This window comes from Schistocerca gregaria, chromosome 2 (genome assembly GCF_023897955.1).
Source record: "Schistocerca gregaria isolate iqSchGreg1 chromosome 2, iqSchGreg1.2, whole genome shotgun sequence".
Lineage (NCBI taxonomy): Eukaryota > Metazoa > Arthropoda > Insecta > Orthoptera > Acrididae > Schistocerca > Schistocerca gregaria.
The window spans coordinates 297,297,021-297,311,754 of NC_064921.1; positions in this window are offsets into that span (position 1 = coordinate 297,297,021).

Consider the following 14,734-nt stretch of genomic DNA (forward strand, 5'->3'; position numbering starts at 1 on the left):
GTACTGAGTCCGTACTTTTGATGTTCAAGATACTGTAGGAAACCGGCATCCTCCTGCGGTACAGAGGCCATTTAGCTCTCTCTCATACCCCTCACTGAGTAATAGCTCTTGCTGTGGCGCCGTACTCCATCGTGCCTCAAAAATGGTTCAAATGGCTCTGAGTACTATGGGGCTTAACATCTGAGGTCATCAGTCCCCTAGAGCCTAGAACTACGTAAACCTAACTAACCTAAGGACATCACACACATCGATGCCCGAGGCAGGATTCGAACCTGCAACCGTAGCCACCGCGCGGTTCCAGACTGAAGCGCCTAGAACCGCTCGGCCACAGCGGCCGGCCATCGTGCCTCACGAACCTGTTGCTGAAGACGCTCTCTCTCAGTCCCTATCCCGCTTACAGATGGCCCACGGCTAGCTCTTCCTCGAGCCGAGATATGTCCGTACTGTGTTATTGCCAACGCACCTGACGTCCACAAAGGCGATCTACGGCTTTCTCCAACAGGATATCAAATGTCGTTGAGGAAAAACATCCTCATGTCGACCGACTTGACGTATGGCTAACGGAGAGCGATCGGTGTGCGCTCTTGCCACTAGCGTTCAGTCTGCATGAAACCTTACGGCCAACAGTAAGCAAATGCGCCAGCCACACATTAACAGAATTCACCTTGCTTACAACCCATTGTGTGTAGCCTGTGATGTTCTGGACATGGACGAGCATCGCCTGGAGTGCAGATCGGGGATAGGTGTCCAGTTCTTGGTGCTACAGATGCTGGCATTTATTACCTGTACCACTCCACAACAGGCACCACCTCACCTGTTCCACTTTCCAGATTCGGAATATTTACCACAAAAGAAGACGAATTCTCCGTGTAGTGGATTTGTGTACACACTGTTCACTGCTTGTTTGGTGACAGCGAGAAAAATGTCTTTTGTTTTTGGCATTTCCTTAATGAACGACATTGTGTTGTTGTCCGCAACGTCAAGTATAGACAATTTTTCTCCAATTTCCTTTGTAGTGTTGCTCTTAACCCACACTGGAGTTGGGATTCTACTGAAATGAGAAGATAAACCACGCGTTTTCAACGCTTTACACCAATTACTTTCTGATCATTGGAATGTTCTTCTGCTGGAAAGTATGCCTCTATATGTAGTAAAATGGTCCACCTACAGCCGTCCTTAGGATGTTATTTATTATATGGCTACAAGTATCGGTGCTTCAGTACACTATCTTCAGGCCATAACTGACGCTGAGGGGGCTAACTCCAGTCGTATACACGATTCATTAGTGGCTAACATCTATAAACTGGGTGTGACAGACTAGCGGCCAATATCTATGAACAGGTTTTCACAAACTGCCTCCGACAAACTCAAGTTGGTAGTTGGAGACAAAACATCGTTTATATAGGTAGTCTGCGATAGCCAATTCATAGATATTGGCCACTGTTGAACTCGATATACACCAATAGTTAATCTACTTAGCATGATTTTCTTTTATTCGTCAGTTTTCTGACTTGTTTAATGCGGCCCATCACGAATTACTCTCCTGTGCCAACCTCTTCATCCCAGAGTAGAACTTCCAAACAACGTCCTCAATTATTTACTGGATGTATTGAAATCTTTCCTCCTCAACAATTTTTGCCTTCTACAGCTCCCTCTGCTACTATGGAAATCATTCTGATGCCTTAACAGATATCATACCATCCTGTCCCTAGTTCTTGGCAATGTATTCCACATATTCATTTCCTCTCCGATTCTGCGTAGAACCTCCGTATTTTTTACCTTATCGATCCATCTGATTTTCAACATTCGTCTGTAGCACCACACCTCAAATGTTTCGATTCTCTTCTGTTCCGAATTTCCCCAAGTCCACGTTTCACTGCCGCACAATGCAGTGCTCCAAACGCACATTCGCAGACATTTCTTGCCCAAATTAAGGCCTATGTTACATACTAGTACCGTTCTCTTGATCAGGATTGCCCTTTTTCCAGCGCTAGTCTGCTTTTGATGTCGTCCTTGCTCCGCCCGTCATCGGTTAGTTTGCTCCCTAGGCAGTAGAATTCCTTAGGTTAATCTAAATCGTGACCGCCACTCCTGATGTTAAGTTTCTCGCTATTCTCATTTCTGATAATTCATTACTTTCGTCTTTCTTCGATTTACTCTCAATCTGTATTTCTTGGACTGTTCATTCCTTTCAGCATATCCTGTAATTCTTTTCCAGTGAACACATAGTGTGTTGTAGAAAGAATTCAAAAGCCAAGATCGCTTAAATAATGTTTATTAGATGACTGGTTTCAAAACACTAAAGGTGCCATCATCGGATCTGAATGTAGCATAACATGTACAAATCATTAGGATATAACAATACATGAGGCAGACCAGCTGCTACAAAATCATTGTCGAAGAAATAAAAATTAAAAAACACCTGCTCTCATGGTCATACTATTCCATCCGATATACAAAACCGAAGTGCTTTTGACTTCGGTTTTGTCCCAACTGGTTGGGAAGATAATCTTTGACGGGGGGGGCTTCACTGGGAGTACTTTTTTAGGCTAAGATCAGTGTCCAATCGTCCTACATTGATGCAAATTAAGCTCAATGAGAAGTTCAGACAGGTAGCTATTATAGATGTGAAAATATCACAAGATTCTCATAACAAATGGTTCAAATGGCTCTAAGCACTATGGGACTTAACATCTGAGATCATCAGTCCCCTAGACTTAGAACTACTTAAACCTAACGAACCTAAGGACATCACACACATCCATGCCTGAGGCAGGATTTGAACCTGCGACCGTAGCGGCCGCGTTTTTCCGGACTGAAGCGCCTAGAACCGCTCGAACACAGCGACCGGCATTCTCATAACAGTACACTGAAAAATAATGTTAGTATGTCACAAGATTCATATAAAATCTCAGTGAAAAATAATGTTAATACGTTAGAATATCAGGGTATTAGAAAACAAAGTAGATGATCTTCTTGTTTGTTTAGAAGGTTTAGAAACCGAGGGTGTAAGAGATGTACTATGCCTGTCTGAACAGGATAGTCACAGGTATGGAAATGGTAAATGTAGGTGGATATAACCTTTCAGCACACATAAATAGAGAAATTATGGAGAGAGGAGGAGTTGCCATATATGTTAAAACTAATCACAGTGTGAAAAATTTGGAAACAAAAATATTTTGTGTAGAGCAACATACAGAATCAGGTGCATGTCAGCTTAAACTAAATAATGACACGTTTATAATTGTAGCTGTGCGTAGGTCCCCATTGGGAAATTTTCAACAATTTTTGACAAACATGGATTCTTTGTTGTGCTATCTGTCAGACAGAGGAAAGCAAATTATTGTTTGTGGGGATTTCAGTGTAGATTTTCTGATGGAGTTCGATAGAAAGTTTGACACTAAAGTATTATTTGGTTCTTTCAGATTGACGTCAGTTATTGATTTTCCTACTCAGGTGGTACAGGAAAGCAGCATACTGATACATAATGTTTTAATAGACCAAGATAAATTTAATCAAATAATAAATTTATCTGTTAAGAATAGTATGTCTGATCATGATGCACAGATAGTTACAGTATATGATATAGTTCTAAACAGTAATGCAAAACAGATCTCTAAGTAGTGCATTTAATTAATGATTTAAGAATTCAAAATTTTAGTGAAAGCTTGCAACAGTTATAGTGGGATGAGAGATACAGGGAACATGACGCTAATTTAAAATTTAACTTATTTCATGGTACCTTTGTGAGTATATTTGAAAACATTTTCCCTAAGAAAACAGTGAAATATAATTGTAAGAAACCATGTAAAAAGCCATGGCTTACTAAAGGGATAAAAATATCTTGTACACTGAAAATGGAAATATATCTTATAGCTAGGAGGAGTAATGATCCTGAAACAGTGAAACATTATAAAAACTACTGCACTGTATTAAGAAAAGTTATGAAAAAGTCCAGAGGCATGTGCATTATGTCTGATATTAGTACATCTGATAATAAAATTAAAAGAGTATGGAATATTGTTAAAAGGGAAACAGGGCAACTGAGAGAACAGGCGGACTGCATTTCTATCAAATTCAATGAACAGTTTGTTAACAAGGAGTCACAAGTAGAAAACATTTTTCATAATCATTATGTAAGTGTTGTAGAGAAAACAGAATCCAGCTATTCATCAGAAAATGCTAGGCAGTGTATGGATGTGCCAGCACCTATGCAGTTTGGTAAAATTAAAATTCAACCCACCTCTTCTACTGAAGTTAGGAAAGTAATGAATTCACTCTAACATAAAAGCTCACATGGAATCTATGACATTTCCAACAGAGCACTAAAAGCTTGTTCCCATCAAATAAGTAGCATTCTGAGCCACTTATGTAGTAGCTCATTGAAACAAAGGCATTTTTCCAGATAGATTGAAATATGCTATTGTGAAAAGGATAGGGGTGATGCTAACAACTACCTATCAGTCTCACTTCTGACAGCTTTATCCAAAATTCTTGAAAAACTAAATGTATTCAAGAGTAGCATGACATATTTGTAAAAATGAAGAACAAACAAAATGTCAATTTGGTTTTCACAAAGCTTTTCAACAGAAAATGCTATATATACTTTCACTGATCAAATTTTAAATGCATTGAATAACCGAACAACGCCTATTGTGATATTTTGCGATATCTCAAAGTCTTTTGTTGTGTAAATCATGAGTTTTTTTCTAGATAACCTTAAATATTGTTGTACGAGTTGGACAGTGCTCCAATGGTTTATTTCATGCTTAACTGAAAGAATGCAAAAGGTTGAAACTAACAGTACAGATAGTCTACAAAAAACAACAGAGTCCTCAACTGGGGAGGTATCAAGAATGGTGTCCCACAGGATTCAGTATTGTGTCCCTTATTGTTCTTAATATTTATTAAAGACTTGCCACTCTATATTCATGAAGATCAAATTTAGTTATATTTGCTGATGATACAAGTATAGTAATCACACCCAACGTGCAAGAATCAACTGAGGAAATTGCAAATAATCCTTTCCAAAATTATTATGTGGGTCTCTGCAAATAGACTCTCACTAAATTTTGAGAAAACACAGTTTATACAATTCTGTACAGTAAATGACATAACACCATCAGTAAATATAATCTATTAACAGAAGTCTGCTTTTAAGGCAGAATACTCAAAATTTATTTGTGTGTGTACTGATGAGAAATTGAACTAGAAGGAACACATTGATGATCTGATGAAACAGTTAGTTCCAGCTATTTATGCTGTTAGGGTTATTGCAAATTTTGGTGATAAACATACCAGTAAATTAACCTACAATGCCTATTTTCATTCACTACTGTCATATGCCATCATATTTTGGGACAATTCGTTACTAAGAGAGAAAGTATTCATTGCACAAAAGTGTGTAATCAGAATAATAGCTGGAGCCCACCGAAGATCACGTTGCAGACATTTATTTAAGGAACTTGGGATATTCACAGTATCTTCGCAAAAAACATATATTTATTTATGAAATTTGTCATTAATAACTCATCCCAGTTCAAAACTAACATCGAAGTGCATAGCTACAACACTAGAAGAAAGGATGATCTTCACTACTCTGGATTAAATCTCACTTCGGCACAGAGAGTGGTGAATCATGCTGCCACAAAAATCTTTGTTCGTTTACCAAACAATATTAAAACTCTGACAGATAGCCAATCAAGGTTTAAAAGCAAATTAAAAGAATTTCTGAATGACAACTCCTTCTACTCAATAGATGAATTCTTAGATATGAAGTAGTAACTGAAAAAGATTAATCATTATATGTAAAGAAAACTTATTTTAAAGTGACACATTCCACATCATTACTAAATGTCGTATTCATGATCTATGGAACAAGGACTACTGTATGGATGTATGAAGAGATTTGCTTGAATTCTCTGAGACCAAATGTACTGCCATAGCTCAGTAGGCAGTTCACTTCCAGAGGAGTAGACATCTCTCAAAAGGGCAATCACAGAAGCTGAAAAGTAGAATACAGGTGTAAGGAAAGTAATATGGAGAAACCATAGGTTACATGTGATAGACCATGAAGAGCAGACAAAATACTTCAGTTGATACACAGAAGAAGAAAGTAAAAAAAAAATTGTTCACGGAAATTGGGGAACACAGAAACAGCAGTCACTTAGGAATGAAATAAATAGAAAGTGCTTGGAAGCTAAGACTGCATGAAAATTGTGAAGAAATCCCAAAGAGAATGATTGTCGGAAGATCTGACTCAGCATACAGAAAATTGAAAACAGCCCTCAGTGAAATTATAAGGAATGGTGGTGGCATTAAGATATCAATGGAATGTCTAGTGTTAAATGCAGAGGGAAGAGAGAGCGTATAGATGGGGAGAATACAATGAAGTCCTCTACGAGAGTGAAGATTGGTTTGACTAAGCGATAGAAGAAGAAATAGTGGTCGACAGGGAAGAGATAGGGTATCCAGAATTAGATACAGAATTTAAAAGAGCTGTGGACGATTTGGGAGCAGATAAGGCTGAAGGAACAGATAACATTTCGTCGAAATTTCTAAAATTATTGGGGGAAGTGGCATGACAATATAAAAAGGGGTATGATGTTCGAAATAAATGGAAAATAGGGGTATGCTACAAGGAAGAAAAGATAATATGTAAATGTAAAGAATGAAGTGTTCTATTAAAAAGAGTGTAAAGCCGCGGTGTTCTCTGTCGCCCTTACTGTTCAGTATATACATACTGATTTAGGTTTGCCAGATTTCCCTAAATCGCTTCAGGCAAATGCCGGGGTCGTTCCTTTGAAAGAGCATGACTGACTTCCTTACCCACCCCCCCTAAGCACTAAACACGATCAGCACCAATGCAATCTGATGGTCGTTCTACCTGTTGCTGAGAATTATTATACGGGGGCTGGAACTTAAATAGTAGCAACTATTTATTCACAACCGATACAAAAGACTGACATGTTTGCGCCTGTTACTGTTCTTCAAAGTAGTCACCAACGTTCTGCAGAATCCAACCCTTTGCCAGCGATGTGGAAGGCGTAGTACACCGTTAGCAGAGCCTGTTCTGCTGATCGTGCGAATGGAGCTGTGTACTGCTGTCGAATCTCTGGAACAGTTCTGAAGCGAGTGGCACGAAGTGGTTCCTTCGTCTTCGGAATCAAACCAAAGCCACAAAAACTTAAGTCCGGCGAGTATGGTGGATGGTACAGTACTCCCCAGTCCCATCGACCGAATAGAGCAGCCACAGCGTGCGCTGTATGCGCCAGCGCATTGCCGTGCAAAACAATGGACGGGTTGCTCAGAAAGTGTCGCCGCTTGTTTCGCAAAGCTGGTCGCAGGTGATGCTCCAAAATCGAACAGTAATACTGTGCATTGACAGTCTGCCGTGGAGGCACGTAATGCGTAGGATAACACCTTCAAAGTCGTACACGAGAGTCACCATAACTTTCACTATACTGGGGCTCTGACGCACTTTCGACTTTCGCAGTAACCCATAATGACGCCACTAGTTGGATTGGCATTTCAGTTTTGGCTTCGTGGCATTCGCTTCAGAACTGTTCCAGAGAGTCGGCAGGCAGTAGACCGCTCCATTCGCATCATCAACAGAACAGGCTCTGCTAACGGTATACTACGCCTTCCACATCAATGGCAACTGGTTCTACACAACGCTGGTGGCTACTTTGAAAGACAGGAACAGGTCCAAACAGGTAACTGTTTTTATCGGCTGTGAATAAATAGTTGCCACTATTTAAGTTCCAACCCTCGTAACTATGATCATTCTCATACTCGCCTATAGTGTGAACGTGTACAAAGATCTAGATTTGCATCAGACCACGCCTTGTGACTTTTTTTTGTAAGGCATTGTATTTCGTATTCGACAGATTTCGTAGATTACCATGGATGGTTATTGTAGCTTGCTAGTGTTTTAATTCCTTCTGCAGATAATTTTGAACCAAGGACAACCACACCTAAAATGTTTATACGACGTTTACTTGTTTGACCACCTTTGTTGTTGTCATACCGACAGGAATCCCTTAAAACCAGTTTGATATTCAAAGGTATTGGCATTAAGGGATTCCTGCCGGTACGGCACACACCAAATGTGGACACACGAGTTCTAATTTTCACAGTTGCTAAGGATATTGCAGGCCGGTGTCGACCATTACACACTGTCAATAGTAAACTACGTTAGCTATATGTAACAGCAATAGGTGCACCAGAAGATGTAATTAAAATTTTCCGAAAACGGTAGTGAGACTGCACAAGGACTTCAATAAATACGGCTGTAGTGGATTAACGAGCTATCATTCAGCTATACATTCATTACTTTTACCCATGTAGCTTTTTGAATGTTTTGTAAACAATGTATTAATTCTTTCTTTCAATTACCTCCATACGTATTGCATTTGTATAGTCATAGTCAATAAGATATTTTCATTATCTTTAAATGATAAGCAGTTAATATAAGGAAGTAAACTACGGAATCGAGTATCTGTATACACTCCCTCTACAGAGTTATACAAAAATTCTCACAGCTTTCTTTCGACGTAATTTGTAAGTGAGGAAAAGAGGCAACACTGTTTTTCACACTTTTAATGCCGGCGCTTACACTACATAATTACATCGTTAGCAGCGATGTTTCTTGTTAAGTCTGTGAATATAGCTTCTCTGCTTTTGTTTTGCCTGGGAGCTTTCCTTCCTTGTCTCGCTTGAGTCTTCAGACCTTCACTCTGTCGACTAGAACGAATTAACGTAAACAGCTGTGTGTAACTAGCTTTTTTACCACTTTAAAGCACTGAGAAAAATCTTCGTCTTTCCCTTGACTTCCTGCCAGAAGCAACGAAGACTCGACATAAAGAAGGCAGAAAGTCAACGTGAGGTACGCCCGAGGTAGCTCAAACTAACAACAAGTTGAAACAAAACACTTCACTTTCTTGGCTTTGTTCAGTTGGTAGCTGTTTGAAAGCCTCAAAGGGATGACAACTCTCCGGAAAAACTGTAATTAGTCTCTTTCTCAACTTACCCTCTGTCAATATGGACTGGAGGCAGCTAAGTATCAGTTTAAGGATGTACGTGAACCCCACATTTTCCAACAAACCATATCACACGGAAGTTTTTTTTTTTAAAGATCAATTTCACGTAGCGAATCCACTCACTATGACATAACGACGATTTCTTCTCAGATGGAACCCAAGAATGAGGATAATACAATCTGCCGATACAGGGTGTCCGAAAAGTCTTTCCCTGATTACATAAACTAATAACTCAGGCTAGAAGTAAGATACTAATATGAAACTCGTGTCGAATTGTTTACAACTATCAAAGTTTTTTTCTGTTTTAGGTCGCAGTACGTAAGTAGTGGATGAGCTGCAGTGCCCAAGAAGCCATGTTAACCAATCAGGAGGAGGCACAGTGTGTCCTGTGGTACCATGAGACACGATCATCAACCACAGTGCAGAGACATTTCAGACAACATTTGGAAGAAATCCACCTGATGTCAAGAGCATTCACCAACCACAGTGCAGAGACATTTCAGACAACATTCGAAATGAATCCACCTGATGTCAAGAGCATTAAAGCCTGGTATGAGATGTTCAAGAACACAGGATCGGTTGCTGACCTTCCGAGGTCTGGTCGACCAAGAACCTCAGCAGACAGGATGGAAGCTGTAAAGCAGTCTTTTCTGCGAAGTCCGAAGAAATCGGTGCGCAGGGCCTCACGTGAATTACAGATGCCAAAAAGCTCTCTCCGTGACATTTAAAACAAACGTTTATTGTTTCGAGCAAACAAAGTGCAAATCGTTGAGGCCTTGTTGCCCAATGACAGTACAAGTCGATATGACTTTGCGGTCGAAATGCTATCACGTATTGAGGACGATGATGGTTATCCCAGACGAATTGCCTTTTCCGATGAAGCGACCTTTTTTGTCAGTGGAGTAGTGAATCGCCATAATGTGCGCATTTGGGGTTCACAACTCCCTGGCGAGGTCATGGAGTACACCAGAGACAGTCCAAAGGTGAATGTTTGGTGCCCCCTCTTGCATGATCGAATTATCGGGCCATTCTTCTTCGCTAAGGCTACCATCACATCTGCAGTGTATCTGGACATGAAGCAACTGTATGCTGCTCCTCAGCTGCTTCAGTATCACCCCGATATCTTGTTTCAGCAAGACGGTGCACAGCCTCATTGGGGTTTGGACGTCCGTGCCTATCTCGATATGACCTTTCCTGGGGGATGGATTGGTCGTGATGGGACTACGCTTTGGCCTCTACTCCCTCCTGACATAACCCGATTAGACTTCTTTTTATGGGGTTGTGTCAAGTACGAGGTCTACCGAACACGTGTACCAGAACTTGAAACCCTGCGGCAACGGCTAACCACAGTCGTTGAATCGATCCCTATAGTGATGTTGGCTAATGTGTGGACGGAAACTGAATATCGCCTAGATGTGCTACGTGCTACCAAGGGTACTCATGTGGAAGTTTACTGATGTGTGAAAAAACTTTGATAGTTTGTAAACAATTGGACACCAGTTTCGTATTTGTATCTTACTTCTAGCCTGAGTTATCAGTGCATGTAATCAGGGAAAGACTTTTCGGACAACACTTTTCGGACAACCTGTATTTCTTTTTCCTACAAGTGGAAAAGAGTTTCGTGTGCGATTCGTTTTTCGTTCGACTGCCATAAAGTAACAATCCATAATGGGGAAATAGGGCTTATTCCACAAGCCTTATCCTGCTTCCACAGAGGGGGAAAAAGGCCAGTTGTGAGACAGCAGTTCAGGTAGCTGGCCCCCTGCTGGTCCGGGGGTTAGAATAGGCCCGAGGTATTCCTGTCTGTCGTAAGAGGTGACTGAAAGGAGTCATATACGTTCACGTGAGATTGTTCTCAGCTGAAATTTTTATTTGCAGAATAAAATGGATCATAGTTACATTTTGAATGAAATGATCCGCTGTAGATTGCTTTTTATTAAAAGTGGTTCGCTTCGAATGAGGATGTATCGTCAGGTGATGAAGATTCTTTTCACCAAGTCATCGCTGACATTTTAAGAAGAATCTTTATCACATGAGGATGCGTCTATAGTTGACGTGAAGCCGTTCGGGACTTTTAATAAAAAGTATTCTACAATCAGTGTAGATCTTGTAGAAATTTGGCTGCGGTTGCCGGCTATTTAAAGTAACATAATCATGATATGTTAGTTGATTGTGAAAAGAAGTGTTTATAACTTTCCTATCCCAAAAGCGTCATAGTTATTGAGGAATTATAGTACAATAATGGTTCAAATGGCTCTGAGCACTATGGGACTTAACGTCTGTAGTCATCAGTCCCCTAGAACTTACAACTACTTAAACCTAACTAATCTATGGACAACACACACATGCATGTCCGAGGCAGGATTCGAACCTCCGACCGTAGCGGTCACGCGGTTCCAGACTGAAGCGTCTAGAACCGCTCGGCCACTCCGGCCGGCTATTTCACAATAACTTACGTTTCTAAGTCACGTCTCATCTCCTAAGGAGTCTCACCAAAGTTTGCTAGATGTCGTTAATATGATGAGAATAAGCATATAGCCAGCTCCGGTGGCCGAGCGGTTCTAGGCGCTTCAGTCCCGAACCGCGCGACTGCTACGGTCACAAGTTCGAATGCTGCTTCGGGCATGAATGTGTGTGATGTCCTTAGATTAGGTAGGTTTAAGTAGTTCTATGTTCTAGGGGACTGATGACCTCAGATGTTAAGTCCCATAGTGCTCAGAGCCATTTGAACCATTATTGTGAAATAATTTCTCAACAATGTAGAATACAGACGTCGCGTCTTACGTAACTGGGACTTGATGTGTCAGAGTCGAATATGGCGTAGGGTCCTGCTGTTTTCTAAAGAAAAGATCTCCGCGCAGACGTAGCAGTTGTGTACGCTTATCGTCCAGTTTTATTTGTATCAGGAGTAGCCATCATAGCGCTACCTAGATGTAGTTCTCTGTGAATCACAGAAAGTATTGAGTCACATTGGGTGGGTAGGTTAGTCTCGCCAGCAGAACAACTCATACATGCTTTAGCACTCTGTCTTGTCAGTTTGGCGGGTACAGAATTGCCACACGTCCTGACACTACCACCTTTAGAGAATTTATCAATTTTACTTGATTCCTACTATTTATTGTTATTAGTTTGCCATATTCGTCGACACGTGAAGTGATTCAGACATTAATGTGGACCTCACAGTTTACTTGTATATGGTTATTCGTTTAAATCTCTTTATCAAATAGAGCTGTTTGGGTTCCTGTGAAATGACGAAAGTCGTCGGATAGCGATATGCACAAACACGTATGGCGGTACTATCGCGTACACGACCTATAAGAGGGCAGTGTATTGGCGGAGTTGTCATTTGGACTCAGGTAACTCACGTGAAAAAGTTTCTGTTGTGAAATGGTCGGACGATGTAAATTAACGTACTCTGTACGCGTAATGGCAGTTGGAGCTAGACACATGGGACATTACATTTCGGAAATCGTTAGGCAATTCAATAATCCGAGATCCACTGCATCAAGAATGTGCCGATCATAAAAAAGTTCAGGCATTTTCTCTTACCAAGCACAAGTCAGTGGCCGACAACCTTCAGTTACCGAGCGAGAGAAGGGGCCCTTATGTAAGAGTCGTCAGTGCTAACAGAAAAGCAACATTGTATGAAATGGCCGCAGAAATCACGTGGGAAATACGGAGAACGTATCCATTTGAACAGTGCAGCTAAATGTGGCATTAATGGGCTATGGCAACAGACGATTGACACGAGTGCCTTTGCTAACTACACAACATCGCCTGAAGCGCCTCTCCTGGGCTCCTGGCGATATCGGTTGGGCCCTAAACGACTGGGAAAACATGGCCTGATCAGATGAGCTCCGCTTTCAGCTGACGCAAACCCTATGGAGCCATGGACCCAAACTGTCAGCAAGGCACTGTGCACACTGATGGTGGCTCCATAATGTTGTGGGCTGTGCTTATGTGGAATCGACTGGGTCCTGGTTATGTTTGACAACTTGAAGAACTTTTTCAGCCATTCGTGCATGTTAAGTTCCAATACAAAGATGTAATACACTCCTGGAAATGGAAAAAAGAACACATTGACACCGGTGTGTCAGACCCACCATACTTGCTCCGGACACTGCGAGAGGGCTGCACAAGCAATGATCACACGCACGGCACAGCGGACACACCAGGTACCGCGGTGTTGGCCGTCGAATGCCGCTAGCTGCGCAGCATTTGTGCACCGCCGCCGTCAGTGTCAGCCAGTTTGCCGTGGCATACGGAGCTCCATCGCAGTCTTTAACACTGGTAGCATGCAGCGACAGCGTGGACGTGAACCGTATGTGCAGTTGACGGACTTTGAGCGAGGGCTTATAGTGGGCATGAGGGAGGCCAGGTGGACGTACCGCCGAATTGCTCAACACGTGGGGCGTGAGGTCTCCACAGTACATCGATGTTGTCGCCAGTGGTCGGCGGAAGGTGCACGTGCCCGTCGACCTGGGATCGGACCGCAGTGACGCACGGATGCACGCCAAGACCGTAGGATCCTACGCAGTGCCGTAGGGGACCGGACCGCCACTTCCCAGCAAATTAGGGACACTGTTGCTCCTGGGGTATCGGCGAGGACCATTCGCAACCGTCTCTATGAAGCTGGGCTACGGTCCCGCACACCGTTAGGCCGTCTTCCGCTCACGCCCCAACATCGTGCAGCCCGCCTCCAGTGGTGTCGCGACAGGCGTGAATGGAGGGACGAATGGAGACGTGTCGTCTTCAGCGATGAGAGTCGCTTCTGCCTTGGTGCCAATGATGGTCGTATGCGTGCTTGGCGCCGTGCAGGTGAGCGCCACAATCAGGACTGCATACGACCGAGGCACACAGGGCCAACACCCGGCATCATGGTGTGGGGAGCGATCTCCTACACTGGCCGTACACCTCTGGTGATCGTCGAGGGGACACTGAATAGTGCACGGTACATCCAAACCGTCATCGAACCCATCGTTCTACCATTCCTAGACCGGCAAGGAAACTTGCTGTTCCAACAGGACAATGCACATCCGCATGTATCCCGTGCCACCCAACGTGCTCTAGAAGGTGTAAGTCAACTACCCTGGCCAGCAAGATCTCCGGATCTGTCCCCCATTGAGCATGTTTGGGACTGGATGAAGCGTCGTCTCACGCGGTCTGCACGTCCAGCACGAACGCTGGTCCAACTGAGGCGCCAGGTGGAAATGGCATGGCAAACCGTTCCACAGGACTACATCCAGCATCTCTACGATCGTCTCCATGTGAGAATAGCAGCCTGCATTGCTGCGAAAGGTGGATATACACTGTACTTGTGCCGACATTGTGCATGCTCTGTGGCCTGTGTGTATGTGCCTGTGGTTCTGTCAGTGTGATCATGTGATGTATCTGACCCCAGGAATGTGTCAATAAAGTTTCCCCTTCCTGGGACAATGAATTCACGGTGTTCTTATTTCAATTTCCAGGAGTGTATTTATGAATGAGAATGCGCCTTGTCACCAGACCTCAGTTGTTCGCGACTGGTTTGAAGACCATTCTGGGCTATCCGATCTAATGATTTGCACGCCGAGAGTGCCTCACATGAATCCCATCGAACATTCGTAGGACATACTCGAGAGGCATATTTGTGCACGAGAACCCTGCAACAGCAACACTTTCGCAACTATGGACGGCTGTAGATACAGCATGGC